Source organism: Xyrauchen texanus, chromosome 12 (genome assembly GCF_025860055.1).
Source record: "Xyrauchen texanus isolate HMW12.3.18 chromosome 12, RBS_HiC_50CHRs, whole genome shotgun sequence".
In the NCBI taxonomy this organism is placed as follows: Eukaryota; Metazoa; Chordata; class Actinopteri; order Cypriniformes; family Catostomidae; genus Xyrauchen; species Xyrauchen texanus.
The window spans coordinates 43,733,687-43,752,247 of record NC_068287.1 but is presented as its reverse complement, the minus strand read 5'-3'; the positions used below and the strand labels follow the sequence as shown (position 1 = coordinate 43,752,247).

Sequence of the window (18,561 nt, the reverse complement as noted above, 5' to 3'; positions counted from 1 at the left end):
ATACTGGCCCTTATCAATCATGGCTTCCTAATAATCCCCCATCCATTAATTGGCTCTATCACTCCACTGTCGCTTCTCCACCAATGGTTGGTGTGTACTGGTGCACTATGGCTGCTGTTGCATCATCTAGGTGGATGCTGCACACTGGTGGTGGTAGAGGAGAGTCCCGTTCACTGTGTAAACCGCTTCAAGTGTAGCGTCAGAGAAGCGCTCTATAAATGTAATGTTCATTCATTCATGATGGAGTAGACTACGAAAGGGGGTTTGAATTCAATGTAGAATTTACAGAAAGTACCAAAAGATTCCTTCACTTCAACTGTGTGCCAAAGTTAACAAAGATACGTGATGGGATGTGGTAAGAAAAGAGTTATGTCCTTTAAACTCTTTATAATGAGGCACAACACAATGACATTCAACTTTCTTTGGGGCTCTGCATGTATGATGTATAACTCAAGAGCAACTTTGGGGAACTGGAGATCATGGAAAGTGGGAGGGAGTCTCGGACTCTAGCACACACATTGACGGGAATGAATTTGCCCAGACAGGGAGCCAAACCCAGTCCAGATTTGAATAAGCCTTGTTTTTCTTCTTAAAAATGCCCAACTCCCTAGTCACTCCTCCCTGCACTTACTCTTTTAATGCAAACATACTTAATGCAGTGTATTCCCATATTGTGTTACAGCTGCATTATTGTTGGTATACTTGAAGATTCAGGCAGTTGGCTAAGCAAATAAATAATAATGTAAAGCAGCTGTGCTTCCAGATAAACTGCTGTAGCTCTTGGCCTGTTATGATACAGTGCACATCTTATTGCTTACAGCTTACAGTTGGGAAACATCTGTGGTGATGTTTCTCTGCGATTTGGAGTCATATGCATCAAAACATTTAAACTATTCCCTCGGTTCTTGAACTTTACTATTAAGCCTGATACATATTCCTGGGAAGTCCATGAACAAAGACGCTTCTTTCTACGCAAGCTCAATTTTGCGTGTTGTTGCGTTCCAAAATATCTCAAACCGCGATCAAACACAATAAAAATACACATTGCTTTCTCACTGTTGCCACAAGGGGTGCTATAGCAGACAATAGTGTGAACTGTTTGCTTCTACGGTGAGTTCTCTATCAAGTCAACGACTATAATAGCGGAGCAGCAGAAGAGAATATTGGTGAGCAAGTGAGGTAAAGTCAATATATTTATAGCAACTTCTCTGAATAATAAAACATTGACCACATTTACGTGCACTTAAGAAATTGGTTTATTCCAGGATTTTTGCAGTAAGCTGCATTCTGAAATGTCATGTGTAACAAGGTAAAAGGGAAAGGAGGAGACAAGATAAACTTAAACATAAAGACACAAACATAAACACATGCAAGCCAGCTGCCCGTAACACTCTCTCTCTCTGGAACTGCCGCCTCCGGCAGTCTTCTCATCAGGCTTGATTAGCCTGATTAGGGGCCGGGTGTGCAGCATCACGACCCGGCCCCGCCCTCCTCCCTGCCACATCATGTAAACAAGAATGCAGATTTCTTTATGCAGTTTAAGGGATTTAACACACCCAGGTTTCACCCAGGTATCTTAATGTGGTCATGTAAACACAGAAGTGGCATTCTAACAGGTTTTTGTGGAGTGTGCATGTGCGAACAGACAATATAACAAATGTCATAGGATGGAGCCAAACAACAAGTCAACAAAGAAGAAAGAATCCAACATTTCTGGGAGTACAGAGGGAAAAGCACACTACAAACTACACCCAATTATACACACCAATGTAGAATATCGACTGTCCCTCACGTTCCCCTATATGCATTCATACACTGGGGGAATCCCAGAGTTTTACATAAGAGGAAAATCCCACAATTGAAGCGCAATTCCTCTGCAGGGCATGATAGAAAGTTAAGGAAACAAACACAGAAACAACTCTGGAATATCTGGGAATAAAGCAAAGTAACAGAGAATAAAATAGCAAAGTCTTCCTCGGAAGCCATGTTTGTTATTTACACAAGCATTGCGGGGAAATTACGTTGCTCTAGAGAAAGCTGCTTACAGGCTGAGCCGCATGTATAAGGGAGTAAAGTGTATGTCGCTTATACAGTGCATGGAAACCGGAATGCTGCTTTCTCCCAATATGCCACTTTCTCGCAATACGGCACTTTCTCCCAATACGCCGCTTTCTCCCAATAAGCCGCTTTCTCGCAATATGCCGCTTTCTCCCAATACGCCACTTTCTCCCAATACGCCGCTTTCTCGCAATACGCCGCTTTCTCCCAATACGCCACTTTCTCCCAATACGCCACTTTCTCGCAATATGACAATTTCTCCCAATACGCCACTTTCCGCAATACACCACTTTCTCGGAATATGACACTTTCTCCCAATACGCCACTTTCTCACAATACACCACTTTCTCGAATATGACACTTTCTCCCAATACGCCACTTTCTCGCAATACACCACTTTCTCGGAATATGACACTTTCTCCCAATACGCCACTTTCTCTCAATATGCCGCTTTCTCCCAATACGCCACTTTCTCGCAATATGCCGCTTTCTCCCAATACGCCACTTTCTCGCAATACACCACTTTCTTGAAATATGACACTTTCTCGGAATATGCCACTTTCTCCCAATAAGCCACTTTCTCGCAATATGCCGCTTTCTCCCAATACGGCACTTTCTCGGAATACGCCACTTTCTCGGAATATGCCACTTTCTCCCAATACGCCACTTTTTCTCGCAATATGCCGCTTTCTCCCAATAAGGCACTTTCTCGGAATATGACACTTTCTCCCAATACGCCACTTTCTCTCAATATGCCGCTTTCTCCCAATACGTCACTTTCTCGCAATATGCCGCTTTCTCCCAATACGGCACTTTCTCGGAATACGGCACTTTCTCGCAATATGCTACTTTCTCCCAATACGCCACTTTTTCTCGCAATACGCCACTTTTTCTCGCAATATGCCGCTTTCTCCCAATAAGGCACTTTCTCGGAATACGCCACTTTCTCGGAATATGCCACTTTCTCCCAATACGCCACTTTCTCCCAATAAGCCACTTTCTCCCAATATGCCGCTTTCTCCCAATATGCCACTTTCTCACAATATGCCGCTTTCTCCCAATACGGCACTTTCTCGGAATACGCCACTTTCTTGCAATATGCCACTTTCTCCCAATAAGCCACTTTCTCAGAATATGCCACTTTCTCCCAATATGCCACTTTCTCCCAATATGCCACTTTCTCCCAATACGGCACTTTCTCGAATACGCCACTTTCTCGAATATGCCACTTTCTCCCAATACGTCACTTTCTCGCATATATGCCACTTTCTCCCAATACGGCACTTTCTCGGAATACGCCACTTTCTCGGAATATGCCACTTTCTCCCAATATACCACTTTCTCGCAATATGCCACTTTCTCCCAATACGCCACTTTCTCGCAATATGCCACTTTCTCCCAATACGCCACTTTTTCTCGCAATATGCCTCTTTCTCCCAATAAGGCACTTTCTCGGAATACGCCACTTTCTCGGAATACGCCACTTTCTCGGAATATGCCACTTTCTCCCAATACGGCACTTTTTCTCGCAATATGCCGCTTTCTCCCAATAAGGCACTTTCTCGGAATATGACACTTTCTCCCAATATGCCACTTTCTCGCAATACACCACTTTCTCGGAATATGACACTTTCTCCCAATACGCCACTTTCTCTCAATATGCCGCTTTCTTCCAATACGCCACTTTCTCGCAATATGCAGCTTTCTCCCAATACGCCACTTTCTCGCAATACACCACTTTCTTGGAATATGCCACTTTCTCGGAATATGCCACTTTCTCCCAATAAGCCACTTTCTCGCAATATGCTGCTTTCTCCCAATACGGCACTTTCTCGGAATGCAGCACTTTCTCGCAATATGCCACTTTCTCCCAATACGCCACTTTTTCTCGCAATACGCCACTTTTTCTCGCAATATGCCGCTTTCTCCCAATAAGGCACTTTCTCGGAATACGCCACTTTCTCGGAATATGCCACTTTCTCCCAATACGCCACTTTCTCCCAATAAGCCACTTTCTCCCAATACGGCACTTTCTCGGAATATGCCGCTTTCTCCCAATATGCCACTTTCTCACAATATGCCGCTTTCTCCCAATACGGCACTTTCTCGGAATACGCCACTTTCTTGCAATATGCCACTTTCTCCCAATAAGCCACTTTCTCGGAATATGCCACTTTCTCCCAATAAGCCACTTTCCCGCAATATGCCACTTTCTCCCAATACGGCACTTTCTCGGAATACGCCACTTTCTCGCAATATGCCACTTTCTCCCAATACGCCACTTTCTCCCAATACGGCACTTTCTCGGAATACGCCACTTTCTCGGAATATGCCACTTTCTCCCAATAAATCGCTTTCTCGCAATATGCCGCTTTCTCCCAATACGCCACTTTCTCGCAATATGCCGCTTTCTCCCAATACGCCACTTTCTCACAATACGCCACTTTCTCGCAATATGACGCTTTCTCCCAATACGCCACTTTCTCACAATACGCCACTTTCTCGCAATACACCACTTTCTTGCAATACACCACTTTCTTGCAATACGCCACTTTCTCGCAATTTGCCACCTGGTGTCCATGGAAACACAGTCAAACAGTTCAATAGCACAGACTTTTGAAGTTAACTCTATCACCCCCTTGAGTTCTGAGGTTTGTTACCGCCAGAGTAACGCAAGAACGCAAGTTAGTATGTTCAAATGTACTGCTCATTGGCAAGACGTTGTCAAGACATTGGCAATGCGTTGGCCAAGTATTCACCAAGCATTGTCATCTGCATACATGCAATTGCGTAATGTATGTTTCTGGCCTTAGTAGTCTGGATTTTTCAGTGTCCACTGCAGATAGCAATGTATAGGGGTTATTTAGCAATATAAACTAGCTACCAGTAAAAAGTCTGGAACACTTACTTGTTCTTTGTTACACATTTTAGAACAATATGTGTCATTAAAACGACAAAATAACACAATTTGGAGTATGCAATCATGAGTGGCACTAGGGGTGGGCAACAGGAGCTTGCCCAAAAGTACATAGCAACTTGCCCAAAAGTACATAGCAACTGGCCCAAAAGTTGTTGTTCGCTGTCCTTTTCTGCATATCGCGGTGCCGTTTTGTGGTCCATTCTGCATAAAGCGCCGGCTCATTTTAGCTTATCGCAGCTCATTTGGCATGTTTCGCGTCCGACCCACCGTCCCGCTCGGGTCTCCCGATGGCCAGTCCGCCCCTAAATGGCCCCAAAGTGCGTCGGCCCACCGGGAAAATGCCCGGTATGCCAAATTAGTAACTACCACCAAGGTTAGTAGAACTGACACAAGGGGGAACTACCACTTCTATTCAGCCGAGTTTGTTATAATCGCAAAAATGGCCAAATATCAGCCAGTTAATCGCCCTAGCTTAAATTTATTGCTCTAGCATTATTTAACATTATCATATAACATAGCTTCAAATTTAGAACCGCTGAGCTATGGACTTCTTTTCAGTTTCACTTCCTGTAGCATTTTTTTCTGTTCGAACTTCCTCCCATTCTGTTGCAGAGATTGTAAGGAGAAATTGAAAGGCTTAAAGGCAGAAAAGAAACCAGAGAATGTAGAAATAAGTGGAAGAAAGGAGGGCTGTGAGCTGTGTATGCAAAACTGTCCCACGGAGGTGCTGAAGGGGAGAGCAAAGGGTCCTTGGGCCGAGGCGGGAACAGGCTCAGTGCAGCAGGGAGGACAAGAGTGAAACGTTCCAAGAGGAAACGGTGAGGCCACGCTGTGATTAGTGGTTGCAGAAAAATGCATGGTCCAAGCCCAGCGAGAGAGGGTGGTTTTCACTGGTCTGTGTGTCAGGACTCTGTCTGTGCTCCTATAAGCTACGTTTGTGCAACTCTTTTGTAGTGTTTTGTGGTATTTCCAAGCATTCAAAATGAATTGATGTCCACGTGTGTGGACAGTGGGACTAAGTTGTGAATAATACTAAATCAATAATACTAAAGAAAAGCTACTGAAACTAGAATGCTAAACAATTAGCATAATTAATTATTGTTCAAAGTAATGTCCAGCATCATCCAATCACTGCCAACCATGTTTAAATAAAATGATACATTATAAATTGTGAATCTATGTGCTGATGATCATTGTCCCATGTGTGTCAAACATGTTGAGTGATCCAAACATCATCTGCAGCCTGAAACTGAACTTTTGACTGTATTTTAGAAGTGAATGAACTTAGATGCATAGAGAGCTATAGGATATCCCCTTGCACCCTATGTAGGGAATGACTTAACCTCCAGTGTGCTGTCTGTCTGCACTGGTCTCAGAACAGTTCGAAATGCACCTTATTTTCATCCTAACTCCATATAAACCTCTGAAAGTGACTTTGATTCGAACTGCTAAACTGAGCTCCTGCGTTCACTTCAGACCCTCTGTTCTTTTCGGGTGATTCATAAAAAAAAGAGTCATTTGGTCACGACTCTCTCATGCTTTCTGGTCTGTGAGGGGTTTGGAGCAAACGCTGGAGGAGCTGTGAACATGCAGCACCAGTGGAGGCACTACGTTAGGTTTGGGGGGTTTGTGTTGGAGTGAGCCAAATGATGTGGAGGGGGGTGTTCGCTGTCCTTTTCTGCATATCACGGCGCTGTTTTGTGGTCCGTTCTGCATCACGCGGCGGCTCATTGTTGCTTATCGCGGCACGTTTTGCAGACGAACCACCGGCCTGCTCGGTTCTCCCGATGGGCATTGCGCCCCTGATCGGCCCACTGGGAAAATGCCCGGTATGCCACATTACCAGTCCAGCCTCATTTAAGAAGTTTAACCCTTAAATCAATGTTATGAACAGTATTCAGTCACTTTACATTAATTTAAATAATGCGTTGCACATAGCAAAGATAAAATACAATGTCCACGTATGTGGATGCGGGGTCACACAAGGTCATTATTGATGACTTAACTGTTATTCTAAAATGTGGGGAAATGATTGTAATAATAAAGAATGAGGCCAGAAACATACGTTACGCAAGTGCATGTATTCAGATGTGAATGCTTGACCAAAGCATTGCCAAGGTTTAGCACAATGTGCCTTCTTGCGTTACTGTGGCAGTAACATATCTCAGTACTCAAAGGAGCGACAGTTACCTTCAGTACGTTAGCACATTGTGAAACAGACAGTCCTACTGCAGAGCTATCGGTTTGCATCATGAAAACTCAAAGCCAGCACACACAGCTGGAAGAACACATATGGAGAAGCGAGGACTCACGGCAATAATATGCAATGTTTGTACAACAGCATAAGGCACAAAGCTGTGCGCACACACACACACACACACACACACACACATACAGTATGACTGACATTATCTGCACTCCACGGGTCTGTTTGCAGGTCTAGATTTGGCCAGGCAGGGCGTACAAAGGACATCTGGCCAGTTTGGTTCACTTTAGTGCAGGGATTCTCACATTTTTTCAGATGGTGGACCACGTTTGCACGTTGTTTCTTTTCTTAAAAAAAAAAAGAGTTATGAGAATTGCATGGGAAATGTGCTTATTTATCATATACGTATATAATATTACAATGCAAAGCGCATTGGTGGTCAAATAAGACCCGGCATGTTCTTTACAGGTTTCGAGAAATGGTCAAACCACGGGAGGGCTAGAGAGGTCAAAATGCCATGAAATCCTTTATACAAACTACACATACAGAAAATCCCCTCTCCAAATTTACAAAAGGCCCATTCTGCCTTCAAGAGATGCAATCAAACATCACAAATGCCAACAGGTACACAAAACAGTAGGCAGTTTGCACAATCAAGCAATGAGCCCAATGCACAAGCTTTACGCAAGAGTGTTATTGTCCCCCCAATGCGAGCTGCCCCTCTCTCAGTTGGTTAACAACGTCCTGGCAGGCATCTTCTTTATCAATGACCCCATGTGAACTAGCCAATGAGGACAGGCTCTGTTCCAAGCCACATCTCAATTGTGCTCACAATTAAGCACAGGGACAGAGGAATTGCCTAATTGGATGATGACTACTTTATATCCAAGCCCAAACCACCATAGATGGACAATAACAATACATTGGCCGTAATTGGATGCAATATTTCAGCGTGATATTAAGCTTTTCGTTTATGTCTATAAATCTAAATCTATGAATCATTATCCAAAGATGATCTTAAAGGGATAGTTCACCAAAACATGTTTACTCACCCTCGTGTTGTTCCAAAATGACTTTGTGGAACACAAAAAGATTTTCAGGGCAAATAAATAATGACTCAAATTTCAGTCTCACACTTAAGGTATTATATAAGCTATTACAAGTAGAGGTGGACCGAAATATCGGTTTTACCGATTATCGGTATCGGCGATCCTCAATTGGCCGACCACTGATTATACGTCCTATGGACAACTTTTATGGAGCTTTATTGTCCTTTTTGGAGCTTGACAACTCCTGGTCACCATCAACTTCCATCGTATGGAAGAAAAGTGCTCGGACATTCTGCCAAACATCTCCTTTTTTGTTCCACAGAAGCAAGATAATTCATATGGGTTTGAAAATGTAAGTATTTTCATTTTAGACTAGCATTTTATCAACATCTGTGATTGAACCATGTCTGGAATATGATAAGCAGCCCAAAACAACAACAAAGTCGCATACTAGATTTTCTCAGTCTAGCAACTTGCACATTTTGAGATCTCCTACATGCTTTCAGACAGTTACAACATTGGTGAAAAATGGTGGAAACGTAGTTTCTCTATCTCTGCACGTACTAGAGGCGTCAGCTCCTCAAAAATCCCAGAGATGACACTGAAACTGGGCATAAACTGACAGCACACTGTTGAAAATAGGTCAGGGTCTTTATGCTACCCGAACTGACTGTGCTCAATGGACAAACACTATAAATGCATGCTTATATTGACACAAATCCCCCCAAATCTGGCATGTAAATGCACCCAAAAGCAATGATGCAAGCTTGCTGTGCCATTTGAGTTCATTAGACTGGCTTACCTTCAGAAAAACCTCCTGGATGTGTTTTGACCCAGGCACCTGGTCTCCACCTTTAACTTTCCAGGGAGAATGATTGATCCAATTCCTTTTGATTGCAAAATATAGAGTCGGTTTTAAAGAAGGCCCCCAGGTTATATTAATGGAGAAAGCTCTGTAAGACACTGTCACCAGTGGCTGAATAATCTAATGCAGTCTGAAACCAATCAGACCCTTGTCGGCATACATGTGACAGTGTTACTAAAAAGCACAACGAGCGTGAATGCAACAGATCGATAGTTTATATCAGTTTCAGACCATGAGGATATTGCAATGAGCCTGAAACTCGTTAAATGTGCGTCAACACCAAGTGCAGTGTCCGTAATGTTATTATCTATCCTGGAATAAAAGATGAATAATCATGCTCAAGAAAAAAAACAACAACATAAATATGTCGTAGTGGATTAGTATAGTGATCGCTGTGTTGGCATCAGTGTGCTTCGCTTGCTCGCGACGCTGGTCCAGAGAGGGTTTTAATGGCTGGTCGTGCGCAAAGCCGATGGAGAGGAGACGTCCCGCTTTTCCGCTTTGTGACCAGATCGTGTCTCCGTGTCGGGTCCGGTATATTGTTCAGGTCGTTTCCTGTCCAGGGGCCTGAATGTTGTCCTTGGAGACGGTGAGTGGTGAAGTGGGTCTCCAGCAGCACCCCGGACGCGAGCCTATCCGTGTCTCCCTCTCCTCACCACGGGCACAGCGAGCGGGAGCGCAGTAGATCTGCCAGCTCAGCGCATGTGTGCTGCTCCGCCCCATCCAGCGACGAGGAGGGCCGGCCTGGGCTCACATCCAGAGAAGCTCCCCTCCCTCTCTCCCTCCCTCCCGACAGCTCTCTCAAGGTTTTTTATTGGCATGGTAATAGAGCTTTACATTGCCAAAGCATCCATAAACATTACCTTCTTGAGACCCTCTACATCGCCATTTATATTAGTCCAGTAATGGACATTGGTTTAATTGATATCTCTGAGATCATACATGCTACTCTTTTAAGTCCTGGTGCATTAAAGAGGATATCCTGGACTTTTCTTTAAAACTAAAAGTATATATAATATAATATAATATAATTTATAATATAATATAATAGAGTATTTTCCTGTGTTTTTCTGTAGTAGCAAGGGAACTGGGGGAATTTCATATATGATATAATAATAAATAGATAATAATAATGATACTAATATAAATAATATATTATTTAAAAAATATTTATTTCTTGATAATCAAATAATTGAATTGATTGTTTGGTTATTAATTTCATTATTAATAATTGATTATATTCTATAAATGTTATGACATAATAATAATAATACTAATATAATTAATAATATATTATTTTACCAAAATACTTGATAATCAAATAATTGAATTGATAATTTGGTTATTAATTTGATTATTAATCATTTATTATATTCTATAAATGTTATGATATAAGAATAATAAAAAATAGATAATTATAATACTAATAAAATGATAATATATTATTTAAAAAATATTTATTTCTTGATAATCAAATAATTCAATTGATCATATATATATATATATATATATATATATATATATATATATATATATATATATATATAATAACACTACTAGTATAATGATACATTTTTTTCATACAATCTTTGCTATTATTTATATGACGTAAAATTATATGTGAAAATATTATATAATATAATAATAATATAAAATAGAGAACATCTTTATGTGCTGTTCTGTGGTACTAAGTTATTTTTATAAAGATCAAATAAAATAATATTACTAATATAATTATAAAATCGTTTCTTTGTGTCGTATGCCCACACACTATGATGTAAATAATATTATTAAAATCATGCAATAATGTATTTAAAATTTAATATAATATGATAAAATATAATTTAAAAAAATATTTATTTTTTAATAATCAAATAATTTAAGTGATCATTTGATTTTCAAATAATTTGATTAGATAATAATAATAATAACTAAAATGATAATATATAAGAGATTTTAAATAATAATACTAGTATAATGAGAAAGCATTTTTATTTTCATACAATCTTTGCTATTATTTCTATGATGTAAAAACAAATTTAACTTCCTGGGCAAAATAAAAGTCCCACTCTAATATTTCGTTGGACCGCCTTTAGTTTTGATTACTGTGCGCATTCCTCCTGGCATTGTTTCGACAACCTTATGATACATTTATTTCCATCCAGAGTTCCTTTAGTTTTTTGGCCAAGATCTTGTATTGATGACGGTATTTCAATGGGGTTAAGATCAGGACTCTGTGGTGGCCAATTCATGTGTGTAAATGACTCCTCATGCTCCCTGAACCACTCTTTCACTATTGAGCCCGATTAATTTTGGCATTGTTGTCCTGGAATATGCCTGTCCTGTCAGGGAAGATAAAACCCATTGATGGGATAACCTGGTCATTCAGTACATTCAGGTAGTCAGCTGACATCATTATATTGCTTTATTGTAAATGCTCTTACTTTCACAACATTTATTTATATAATAATATTTAAAATAATAATACTGCTTTAATTGAATGTAATGAAAAGGTTATCCTAATTAAATGATGTGATAAGATAATATTGATCTTTTTGATATAATATTAATTACATGATAAAATACAAAGTAAACGCCAAAATATGTATACCATAAAAAACATTTTGTCAGGTAACCAAATATGATTTAATATGACTGAATCAACCTGACTACATTAGATTGTGCCAACAAAAAGTAATTTGGGTCAGATCTGCTAAAAAGAGCTCTTTAGGGTAACAACGTCACATCTCACAGTGCAGATCATTTTCAAGTTCAAATGTCTGGTTGAATGGATTTCACCCATAGCATGCACGGGACTGCTGAAAGACTTTGTGGAGGATTGGGAATTACCCCAGTCGAGTGTGCACACCATAGACTGTAAAAAAAGATGGCCGACGCCCCTTCGCTCTTTTCCATTGGTGAGAACTGAAGCCGCCAGTGTCCCGATATGGCGCTGACATCTTGGGACTTGAGTCTGCGCAGTTGCGATTTCGGGACCAGACCTGCGCGGTAGTGAGCAGGAAGTAAAGCCGCGAAATCAAGGCCCCGCCCTCACTCTCGCTGAATCAATCGCAAGCACACGCCCCTGCACTTTTGACTTTTGAATTATGACGGTGTGAAATATTTAATTATAGAAATGTAGATATTAAATTTAAAGCTCCAATCTCCTCAGTCCTCTGAAGATCCCGAAAAAAAGTCAGTTGTTGCTTCAGTGACTACTTCGCTCAGAGAACCTGTCAATCACAGCTGTCAATCATGATGTCACAGCACTGTTTTTATAGCATCAAATAACTAAAAACAAACTTATTTTGAAAACAAACACATGAAATGACATCAAGTGATAGAAACGACAGTAAATGACAGAAACTATCTTTGGAAAAAAGATATGTGAAGTGTAATTTAATTGTTTAGTTGGTCTCACGTCCAGTTGAATAACATGGGGAGGCGGGGTTTATGACCTATACTAGGACCAGTCACCGGGGGGCAAACGAGACGTTTTGGCTTCACTTTTGAGGGTTTGTGTGGCACACTTGGTGCACACTCATTAAACCAGCTGAATACAAAACCAGTCAGCATCAGACTGTAGTGCCCTGCCCACTGATCATATCATCTTCAAGACTGCTGCTGTTTTATTCATATATACAGTACATATACATATATACACACATTCTGATGTTTGATGTGAGCATTAACTGAAGCTCCTGATCCGTATCTGCATGATTTAATGCACTGCTGCCACACGATTGGCTGATTAGATAATTGCATGAATAAGTAGCTGTACAGTGTTACTAATAAAGTTGTCTGTGAGTGTATATATTGTACTAGTATTAATATTTTATTTAAAAAATGTTTTTATTAATATATATATATATATATATATATATATATATATATATATATATATATATATATATATACAGCTCTGGAAATAATAAAGAGACCACTGCAGTCAGTTTCTCTGTTACTCAGTCTGTGTTTGAATAAAATGAACATGTTTGTTTTATTCTATAAAGTTCTGAACACATTTTTCCCAAATTACAAATATAAATGTTTTAATTTAGAGCATTTATTTGCTGAAAATGTCAACTAAATAACAAAAGAGATGCCTGGTGCAAAAATTCAAGCAGCTCGGCTTTGTTTGGAGGCTTGTGTCCATCCAGCTTCCTCTTGATCACATTCCAGAGATTTTCAATGGGGTACAGGTTTGGAGATTGGGCTGCCCATGACAGGGTCTCGATCCTGCTGGAAAAACCAATCCTGAGACTTGGGGAACATGGTCTGAGCAGAAGGAAGTTTTCTTCCAGGATATTCTTGTACGTGGTTTGATACATGCATCCTTTGAAAGACGAATCTGCCCAATTCCAGACTTGCTGAAGCACCCCAGATCATCACCGATCCTCCACCTGGTCGTCTAACGGTTAGCGGGAGACATGGAGAGGCCTTCAAGCCACTGTGTCTCTGAAATTTGGTGGAGGATCGGTGATGATCATTGTTTTGAGGAATGAAGGCGACACAATGCTTGAAATTGCCAGAAAACTGCAGATTTCACACAAAGTTGTAACTACAGTCTTCAAAGACAAAGCACAACTGACTCTAACAAGGACAGAAAGAGATGTGGAAGGACCAGATGTGCAACTAAACAAGAGGATAAGTACATCAGAGTCTCTAGTTTGAGAAATAGACGCCTCACATGTCCTCCGCTGACAGCTTCATTGAATTCTACCTGCTCAACACCAGTTTCATGTACAACAGTAAAGAGAAGACTCAGGGGTGCATTATGGGAAATATTGCAAAGAAAGACACTTTTGAAACAGAAAAACAAAAAGAAAAGGTTTGAGTGGGCAAAGAAACACAGACATTGGACAACAGATAATTGGAAAAGAGTGTTACGGATCTTAACCCCATTGAGCTTTTGTGGGATCAGCTAGACTGTAAGGTGTGTGAGAAGTGCCCGACAAGACACACACATCTATGGCAAGTGCTACAGGAAGTGTGGGGTGAAAGGTCAAGTGCTACAGGAAGTGTGGGGTGAAAGGTCAAGTGCTACAGGAAGTGTGGGGTGAAAGGTCAAGTGCAACAGGAAGTGTGGGGTGAAAGGTCAAGTGCTACAGGAAGTGTGGGGTGAAAGATCACCGGAGTATCTGGACAAACTGACCGCTAGAATAACAAGGATTACACGTTATTAATGTTCTGAATATACATTGTGATCAGTTGAATGCCACTTTGGTGAATAAAAGTTCCAATTGCTTTCTATAAGAGCAAAATCTGAACATTATTCCAAACATTTCATTTCATTTTCATTTATTTATTTATAAAGCACAAATAAACACAACAGAAGTTGACCACTGTGCTGTACAAATGAAAAAGTATAAAACAAACCACACACAATACAGTAACAGACAATAAAACACTAGGTTAGGGTTTAGCGAAAGTTATGAGTGAAATGCAAGAGTTAAAAGATAAGCCTGTAGCTTAGATTTAAAATCATGTACAGACGTTGCAGACCTCACAGATAAAGGAAGACTATTCCATATCCTAGGACCGGCCACTGAAAATGCACGATCACCTCGCAACTTCAATCTCGATCTGGGATATGACAGTATAATGCTGTCTGAGTATCGCAAGGCTCTTATTGACTTTTTTACATTTACAAGATCTGACAGATAGGATGGTGCCAGACCAGTCAAAGCCTTAAATACTAGCAGCAAAATTTTAAATTCAACTCTATAACACACTGGCAACCCAATTTAAAGACAATAATATCAAAGTAATGTGTTCTCGTCTACGAACCCCAGTTAAAAACCTGGCTGCGGCATTTTGGACCATCTGAAGCCGTGACATGGAGGATTGGGGTAATCCAATATATAGTGAATTACAGTAGTCCAAACGAGATAAAACAAAAGCATGTGTGACAGTTTTAAGATCGTTAAAAGATAGAAAAGTTTTAACTTTGGACAGAAGTTTAAGATGGAAAAACAAGACTTTACTACAGAATTTATTTGTTGGTCAAACTTGAGAGATGAATCAAAAAGAACTCCCAAATTTTTCACAGTGGGTTTGATATAAGAGTTTAAATAATCAGTAGTCAGTAGTCGGGTTTGCTTTACCCACAGAGGGGCCAAAAACAATTGCTTCAGTCTTACTCTCATTTAAGTGCAAGAAATTCAAGGACATCCAAGATCGTACATCAGTTAAACAGGCAAGCAAAGTTTCTAGGCCTTGCTTGTCATTTCGTTTCAAGGGGAGATAGATTTGGGTGTCATCTGCATAAAAATGAAAAGACACTCCATGCTTCCTAAAAATTGAGCCCAGTGGTAGCATGTATAGTGAGAATAAAATGGGAGCCAGAATAGACCCTTGAGGAACACCACAGTTAACTCGTTACTGGCTAATTAATTATAATGAGATTTAAAAAAAAATTTATAATATATATATATATATCATTTTCTGGTAGCTTCTACCTAAAAAAACAAAAATATATATATTGTAGTAGTCTACAGCAATTATATTACATTAATAACACATTTGTTATTTTACATAGCCGAACCCTTAAAGCTCTATTATACAGTATGCCATCAATATCCCTGAGACAGATGAGGATTTGAACTAAAGTTGACCACTAGAGGGCAGCTGTTTACACCTGCACTCAACCTCTGCAAATGGACAAATATAACCAAATAATAATAATAAAATAAATAGATACGTTTTTATCCTCTCCATTAGACAATAAAAGGTCAATTGTTGTAATAAGTTGGTATGTTTTAATGAATTATAGGCCTAATGACATCACTTTTGGTGCATTATATTGTAATAAATATGATTAGCATCCACTGCATTATTAGCATGTTTTAATGTTGTAATAGATCTTCATTTATTACGATTTTCTCTTTCTTATTTGCTGCTCTTACCCTGCACGAGTTAACCCTTTTTACCAAATTAATAAAAGTCTCTTTAAACATTCTATATAATTAAAATGATATTTGTGATTTTATATGTTTAAGATGATTTAATGGCATAATGACATGTGCATTAGGTCTTCAATCTTAAATAAATAGCTGACAGAAATTATCAAATGCTTGACAGATTTTCAAGTTTTTCATTTTTTGCATTATTTTCTCATTAATTTGAGTGAAAAGATTCATTGAAATATTTACATGAATTTTGGTTCGTCTCTCCTTTGCTTTAATGACATCATGAGCTCAAGCTGGTGTGAACAAAACCAGATAATCCATGTTATCCAGCATGATGTTAGAAAGCTATAAAACATCTGGAGTGCCTCAATGGAAACAAGGAAATGCCACAAATGTGCTAACTTGATTAGCGACCCTAAATAGAGCAAAACTATTAATCAGAGATTAAAGGCGCACTCAGTCATATTTCCCAAATGAATAAAAGTTTTACCTCTTAGAAATTATTAGTTATTTTAATACATAAATATATACAAACATATACATGAGATGAAGACTCCAGTCATGTCAGTAGCCTTATAAAAGCGGTTTTATTCTACATGGAGAGGGTCCGCACATGGGGGCGGCCATGTTAGAATCACATGACCAGCCGAACAGTACTCGCTTAATCTCAGTAACCGCCCTGTTATTGGACATTTTCACTCATTGATATTTGAATATTGAATTTCTACAATGGCATTGGTAAATGTAAGCGCAGCGTAGTTCTAGCGGGAAGATTAACGGCTGTGCATCATCGCAACATTAGCTGGGTAATTCCCAGCCAATCACATGTAAGCCATTGCTTCATAAGTCTGCTCACAATCACATTGCTGTTTCAGTGCACTAACATGTCAACCTCCTCCACCCCACCACCACCTGTTGAGTCCTGTCCTGCACGGGGGTAGGCTCCTCGCCCCTGCCTCCAATCTCCGGCAGGATATGACGGTTCCGAGTACAACTTCTTCGGACTGCCAGGTGGGCCCTACACCAAAGAGGGACATTACTGTTTTATATTCATCAAATAAATGTCATCTTACATTTCACTCAAAACTGCGAGTCTTTCTGATAGAATTAAACATTATTGCGTTTGAACGATGCTGCATGTGTCACAAAGTCCGAAACGACATAAACAGAAATGACTGAGCCCACTTTTAATTTTCAAAGTCCCGCAAAATGTATTTCCATGCTAAAATGCAAAATAAAAAGCATATACTTATTGTCAGGCATTATAAATACACAATGAAGCAAATGTTAATTTTTAACTGAACATATTTTACACTTCTGCATTTTATGATATGGACAGGTCAAACATTTTATGATATGGACAGGTCAAACCCTGTCTCTTTTTTTTTTTTTTTTCATATTTATTATTTGTATTTAAATGCAACAGTAATGCAAGTGAAGTGTCTATGAGTTCCTGTTCGTATATCGCAGATGTTCTCCGTCCTCCACGCACATGTCCATGCCGTTGAGTCACAGCAAGACAAACATTTCCGGCTTCTTCATGACCGCTCCCATTTTGTGTCTGTGTATGTGATTTCTGCTTCGTGCATGCAGCGATTAGGTAACTCCTGTTCCTCCTCCTCCAACAACTACAACTTTCATGCACCCAAAATGGTGTGCACATATTCAGTTTGTGTATCAGCCCTCTCTTTGCTCTACTCCTCCTCCTCCTCCTCCTCTGGTTGGTGGTGTTGTTATAAAGCGCTGCCAGCATGTCAGCTGATCCGCATGTTTCACCCCCAGTCAAAGAAAAAACCTATTTACATGCGCTTTAATATGCACTGAGCAATCTAACCGATATAGACCTATATGATAATATATGCATTATGCAACGCATCATACTTTGGCATTTAAGTGTTTACATTTAGCTACATCCGTCTTTAACATAAAACGCGTTTGCAAAAAGAAATGCACGGACTAATTTAACCGACCATTTTAATATGCATTATGCATCTCATTTTGCATCGACATTTTACATGTTTACATATTGACGCATGCTTCTCAACATCCTTCTTTAATGTTTGTTTACATGCACTGGCTAATTTAACAGAATAAAGCAAAATTATTAAATATGCATTATGCATTGATATGCATGCTCATTTAATTAAAATAGCTCGCATACCAAAAAAAAAAAAAAAAAAAAAAACATTTACACGCATTTGTATTGAACGTGCACTATTCAACAGTAACGGTATATGCACATGTTTTAATACATGCATTGGACTGTGAATTCTGATTTTACATGTTTGCATTGATATTCATGATTTAAAACGTATAAAATGCGCCTTTACTAAAAATAACTTTTACATGCATTTATTTACTTTAAAATAAATAACATATTTGCATGTATTTTACGTGCAGTTACCAATTTAAAAGACCTATATACATGTTTTAATATATGCATGATGTATTGCACTGTGCATTGATGTTTTACAATATAACCAAGCTATAAAACTCCCTTATTTTAATATAAAACCTCTCGCTTACCAACCAATAATCTAATTACACACACT

The 18,561-nt window shown here is 39.4% G+C and overlaps 1 protein-coding gene across 4 annotated transcripts in view; it reads right to left on the bottom strand.

The window, feature by feature from the left end:
- LOC127653027 (zinc finger protein GLIS2-like) overlaps positions 1–9,787 on the bottom strand; it is a 58,661-nt gene extending 48,874 nt beyond the window's left edge. For all 4 annotated transcript variants that reach the window (XM_052139511.1, XM_052139512.1, XM_052139513.1 and 1 more), the window contains exon 1: positions 9,036–9,787. The gene's annotated coding sequence lies outside the window, so the exon portion shown is untranslated. The remainder of the gene's footprint in view (positions 1–9,035) is intronic.
- Between the last annotated feature and the right edge of the window lie 8,774 nt (positions 9,788–18,561).